This window comes from Cavia porcellus, unplaced genomic scaffold (assembly GCF_034190915.1).
Source record: "Cavia porcellus strain 051 isolate PalLab524CR breed Dunkin Hartley unplaced genomic scaffold, mCavPor4.1 scaffold_30, whole genome shotgun sequence".
Classification (NCBI taxonomy): domain Eukaryota; kingdom Metazoa; phylum Chordata; class Mammalia; order Rodentia; family Caviidae; genus Cavia; species Cavia porcellus.
The window spans coordinates 19704943-19710642 of NW_026947513.1; the positions used below are offsets into that span (position 1 = coordinate 19704943).

At 46.8% G+C, this 5700-nt stretch overlaps 2 non-coding genes across 2 annotated transcripts; one reads left to right on the forward strand and one right to left on the reverse strand.

Moving 5' to 3' along the window:
- Positions 1-1741: 1741 nt before the first annotated feature.
- LOC111757322 (U5 spliceosomal RNA) lies at positions 1742-1859 on the forward strand. The gene has a single exon (XR_002791696.1). It is a non-coding gene; the product is annotated as a U5 spliceosomal RNA (small nuclear RNA).
- Positions 1860-2459: 600 nt separating this feature from the next.
- On the reverse strand, positions 2460-2577 carry LOC134474122 (U5 spliceosomal RNA). The gene has a single exon (XR_010044746.1). It is a non-coding gene; the product is annotated as a U5 spliceosomal RNA (small nuclear RNA).
- Between the last annotated feature and the right edge of the window lie 3123 nt (positions 2578-5700).

Below are 5700 nucleotides of genomic sequence, written 5' to 3' on the forward strand. Positions count from 1 at the left end.
GTGCCAGAACAGTGGGGAAGAGGTAGGAGGACTTGGAGGGGGTTAACAGCAATGCGTCTTTTGCTATAATAAACTTTCTTTCTTTCGGTCTTTTGAGGCAGGGTCTCACTGTGCAGCTCAGGCTGGCCTTGAGCTCACCTTGTACCCCGGGCTGGTCTCAAACTGCCATCGCTCTTCCTCCCTCAGCCTCCCGAGTGCTGGCTTTACGGGCGCTTGCCACCACACGCAGTTTGCAGTAAACTGTTAAATCTGAACGTGCACCGTACCGTCATACCTCATATATCCCTAAAGGAACTGTGGAGAACCACATATTGCCTTTCCCATTATTTTTTCACTTTTTTTTTCCTGAGACAGGGTCTCGCTGTGTAGTTCAGAATGACCTGTAACTCTCTGTGTAGCCCAGGCTGGTCTCAGACTCAAGCAATCCCCCTGCCTCGGCCTGCTGAGCCCTGGGATTACAGGTGTGCACCACCACGCCTGGCCTATTTTTCACTTCTAATGTGCAACACAAAGCAACTCAGAAGGCCTTCGGTGACAAAGGTGCGCGTGCTCCTCCCCCATCAAGTGCCGGCTCAGCTAAACCAAGTCCAAGTCCAATACAGTAGTATTATAATTTATCATAATGCAGAAACCGCAAGAAGTTTTACAAGACTTGCAGACAAAAAATTGTATATTTCAAAGTACAAAGATAATTACAAAACAAATTACTACCCCCGGAGCAGTTGCTCAGAGGGCCAGGACGAGCCAGGTGTGGTGACACACACCTATGAACTCAGCACTTGGGAGGCTGAGGCAGGAGGATTGCCTCGAGTTTGGGGCCAGCCTGGGGTACATAGCCAGACTGTGTACAAAACCCAAAAGACAAACCCAAAAGAGCAAAAACAATCAGAACTTATTAACATTAGTGTCACTAAAGGTGGTATACCACCCCCCCACTGCTAAATTTGACTGGCTTAAAAAAAAAATTAAAAAAAAAATTAAAAAAAAAAAAGAGCAAAAACAAGAAACAAAGAATGCCAGAATGAGTGTGATTAAAGAGCTTCGAAGTTTTGGACAATGGTTCTGACTTCAGTTTACACTCTTTCGGTTTTGACAGTTACTATTTTTCTAAGGATGTTTGTTTGTTTGTTTGCTTGTTTTCAGCGCTGGAAAGATTTACACAGGCTTCCTAACTGAATCACATTCCCAACTCTTTATGTTTACATTTTTACCGTGAGGCAGAGTCTTACTAAAAATTGCCTAGGCCGCGTTGTACCTTGCAATCTTCCTGCCTCAGCCTGAGTACAGGCTGAGTACAGGCTTGTACTACCACGTCTGCCCGGGATAAATTTAACGTTGTTAACAACAACCAAGGTGGGGAGGGGAGAAAGAAAGAAAAGAAAATTCTAAACACTGTATCAGATGAAAACAAGTGGGGAAAAGGGCTCATTGTAAGAGCTGAAAGCCGGGAGCACGGCATAGTGCGGGTTGCTCTCCTAGCACGGGAGAAGCCCCAGATCCCAAGCACTATTTTTTTAAGGTTATTTACATACCCACAATGCATTGCGCACAGGACACTTTCTAAATTAAAAAGGGCAGGCGCCTCGTTTTCTTTTTTACTTTTTTTCCTTAAAAGTCAGACTGTTTTAACAGAACTATGAGAGATGTAGACAGTAGTCACCAGCTGGCTTGGATACGTAGTGACCATTGCTAATATAGGAGTGTTCGTTACTCAAAGATTATACGTACTAAGTGTCGAGTCATACTCTGGTTTCTCTTCAGATCGTATAAATCTTTCGCCTTTTACTAAAGATTTCCGTGGAGAGGAACAATTCTGAGTCTTACTCCAATTTTTTGAGGTCTTGCTATTAAGCAAGACTCACAACTGGGTACAAAAAGAAGAGATTGAATTTTTAGCTGCAGTCTATTTAAAGCTGTCGGCAATTGTCTCAGGATTGTTTGTAGGTAGCTTCATCGGGGCGGCAGTGTTTCTGACAAAAGTTTTGTTACTTTCGCGGGTCTTTTCGCGGGTCGCGAGTCTTTTAACTTTCTGATGATTCTCAGGTTCTTTTCTGATGATGGTCTTCAATCGGGTTCCTTTTAATTTTACAATCTACAATCATTCTCTACAATATTAGTTAGGGGTGAAAATCTTTTTCGGGGACGTTGAATCATCACTATCTGGTGAACACGCACCAGTTGACAACTGGTCATGCACCAGAATCACAGAACTACAGTCTTTTAAAGTAAAAAACACGTCAAACCAACAAGCAAATCCCTTGAGGTTTAAAAATCCTTACTTTTCGTACCCGGTTTTAAGCCTTGAAACTGAATCTACCATTGCAGCATAGTTATAGAACAGGTAAACTGCGAGACTTTGCTTGCACATCCGCATGAGACTATTGCCGCCAACAGAAATTAAATACGTTTATAAGACTACGACTAAAAACTCAACCTCTTTTTTTTTGTACCCAGTTGTGAGTCTTGCTTAATAGCAAGACCTCAAAAAATTGGAGTAAGACTCAGAATTGTTCCTCTCCACGGAAATCTTTAGTAAAAGGCGAAAGATTTATACGATCTGAAGAGAAACCAGAGTATGACTCGACACTTAGTACGTATAATCTTTGAGTAACGAACACTCCTATATTAGCAATGGTCACTACGTATCCAAGCCAGCTGGTGACTACTGTCTACATCTCTCATAGTTCTGTTAAAACAGTCTGACTTTTAAGGAAAAAAAGTAAAAAAGAAAACGAGGCGCCTGCCCTTTTTAATTTAGAAAGTGTCCTGTGCGCAATGCATTGTGGGTATGTAAATAACCTTAAAAAAATAGTGCTTGGGATCTGGGGCTTCTCCCGTGCTAGGAGAGCAACCCGCACTATGCCGTGCTCCCGGCTTTCAGCTCTTACAATGAGCCCTTTTCCCCACTTGTTTTCATCTGATACAGTGTTTAGAATTTTCTTTTCTTTCTTTCTCCCCTCCCCACCTTGGTTGTTGTTAACAACGTTAAATTTATCCCGGGCAGACGTGGTAGTACAAGCCTGTACTCAGCCTGTACTCAGGCTGAGGCAGGAAGATTGCAAGGTACAACGCGGCCTAGGCAATTTTTAGTAAGACTCTGCCTCACGGTAAAAATGTAAACATAAAGAGTTGGGAATGTGATTCAGTTAGGAAGCCTGTGTAAATCTTTCCAGCGCTGAAAACAAGCAAACAAACAAACAAACATCCTTAGAAAAATAGTAACTGTCAAAACCGAAAGTGTGTAAACTGAAGTCAGAACCATTGTCCAAAACTTCGAAGCTCTTTAATCACACTCATTCTGGCATTCTTTGTTTCTTGTTTTTGCTCTTTTTTTTTTTAATTTTTTTTTTTAATTTTTTTTTTTAAGCCAGTCAAATTTAGCAGTGGGGGGGTGGTATACCAACTTTAGTGACACTAATGTTAATAAGTTCTGATTGTTTTTGCTCTTTTGGGTTTGTCTTTTGGGTTTTGTACACAGTCTGGCTATGTACCCCAGGCTGGCCCCAAACTCGAGGCAATCCTCCTGCCTCAGCCTCCCAAGTGCTGAGTTCATAGGTGTGTGTCCCCACACCTGGCTGCTCCTGGCCCTCTGAGCAACTGCTCAGGGGGTAGTAATTTGTTTTGTAATTATCTTTGTACTTTGAAGTATACAATTTTTGTCTGTAAGTCTTGTAAAACTTCTTGCGGTTTCTGCATTATGATATAACACTACTGTATTATAATCTAGTTTGCCCCAACTAGATGAAAACAAATAGAGATGACTGGCTTGCGCACAGATGGTGTGAAGTTGAGGTGAAAAATCAAGTCAAAGCTTGGACTTCCCTGGGCCAGGCATGGTAGCCGACTCCTGTAACCCCAGCACCCCAGGAGACTGAGGCAGAAGGCCCCAAGTTCAAAGTCAGCCTAGGTGCATGATGAGGCCCTGTCTCAAATAGCTGAAGGGGAAGGGAGAGGAGCTTAGGGCCCCTGCCCCCCCTGTGACTGGTGTTTCATGGAGGTGGGGTGGACTGAGGCACAGGAGATTCAGTGGCTCTTGGACAGTGGCTTTAGCTGAGCCGGCACTTGATGGGGGAGGAGCACGCGCACCTTTGTCACCGAAGGCCTTCTGAGTTGCTTTGTGTTGCACATTAGAAGTGAAAAATAGGCCAGGCGTGGTGGTGCACACCTGTAATCCCAGGGCTCAGCAGGCCGAGGCAGGGGGATTGCTTGAGTCTGAGACCAGCCTGGGCTACACAGAGAGTTACAGGTCATTCTGAACTACACAGCGAGACCCTGTCTCAGGAAAAAAAAAGTGAAAAAATAATGGGAAAGGCAATATGTGGTTCTCCACAGTTCCTTTAGGGATATATGAGGTATGACGGTACGGTGCACGTTCAGATTTAACAGTTTACTGCAAACTGCGTGTGGTGGCAAGCGCCCGTAAAGCCAGCACTCGGGAGGCTGAGGGAGGAAGAGCGATGGCAGTTTGAGACCAGCCCGGGGTACAAGGTGAGCTCAAGGCCAGCCTGAGCTGCACAGTGAGACCCTGCCTCAAAAGACCGAAAGAAAGAAAGTTTATTATAGCAAAAGACGCATTGCTGTTAACCCCCTCCAAGTCCTCCTACCTCTTCCCCACTGTTCTGGCACGCTCTGCAGCAGTTCCAGGAGAGACAGGCTTTTACGGGTGTCTTTAATAGTGCTGCTGCGGCTGCCTGCCGCTGTGTTGTACATCATTTCACAACGTGTTCATGTCACGGTCATTCTCACTCTGGGGAAGAGCCAAAGCTCACACAGTTCCGGATCAGGCACATGCGGTGGGTGAGAGCTGGGCTCTCAGGAGGCTGAGGCAGGAGGATTGCTCTGAGTTTGAGGCCAGTCTGAACTGGATGTCGAGACCCTGTGGGGTCAGGGGCAGAGGATGAGGACCGACTGCGGTGTGTTCGGAGCCTGACCTTCCGTGGGATGGCACCCAGCTCTGCCTTCACCGTAGTTTTTTTTTTTTTTAATCACATCTTGTAGAGATGGAAGAGGGCTTCCAGGACCCCTTCACAAAGTGTCGGGAAGGATGGGATAAATATGTTTGAAGCAGAGGAGATTACTTTAAGCGGGATTCGTGGAAATGTGTGTCTTAGTGTCACCATGAGAAGCGAAGGCTCGGCCAGCGGGAGCGGGTGGCTGCATCTGTGGGGACAGCAAGGTTGCTGGGGAGCAGTCCAGGCAGAGGAGAGAGGTCACCCAGCGGGGTGCTGTGACCTCCCCTGACAGCAGGAGGGGTGCTGAGTGTGGAAGGCACAGAGCAGCGGGCAGGTGCAGGGGACAGCTGGGCAAGGCCCTGGCCCGGGATCCTCCGCCTGCGTGGCTCCTGGGTGGGTGGTGATGTCCTGGCTCAGAGGCAGCCTGGAGGCCACAGAGCTGGCAGCTGGCGAGCGTGGGAGGGGCCCAGCCTCCTTCCAGTCTGGCCAGAGGGTCGCAGCAGACACCAACCGCTGGGGAGATCCAGGGTTCCAAGGCACAGGGAAGAAGTTAGAGGCCTTTATTTTTGAGACAGGGTCTCCCTGTGTAGGCGAGGCTGGCTTTGAACTCACTATATGTAGGCCAGGCTGTCGTCAAACTCTTGGCTATCCTCCTGCCTCAGCCTCCTGACTGCGGGGATGACAGATATGCACCTCCACAGGACGGGCTTTTGCTGATGATGCCCCTTGAGTCTGGGGAGATTTAAGG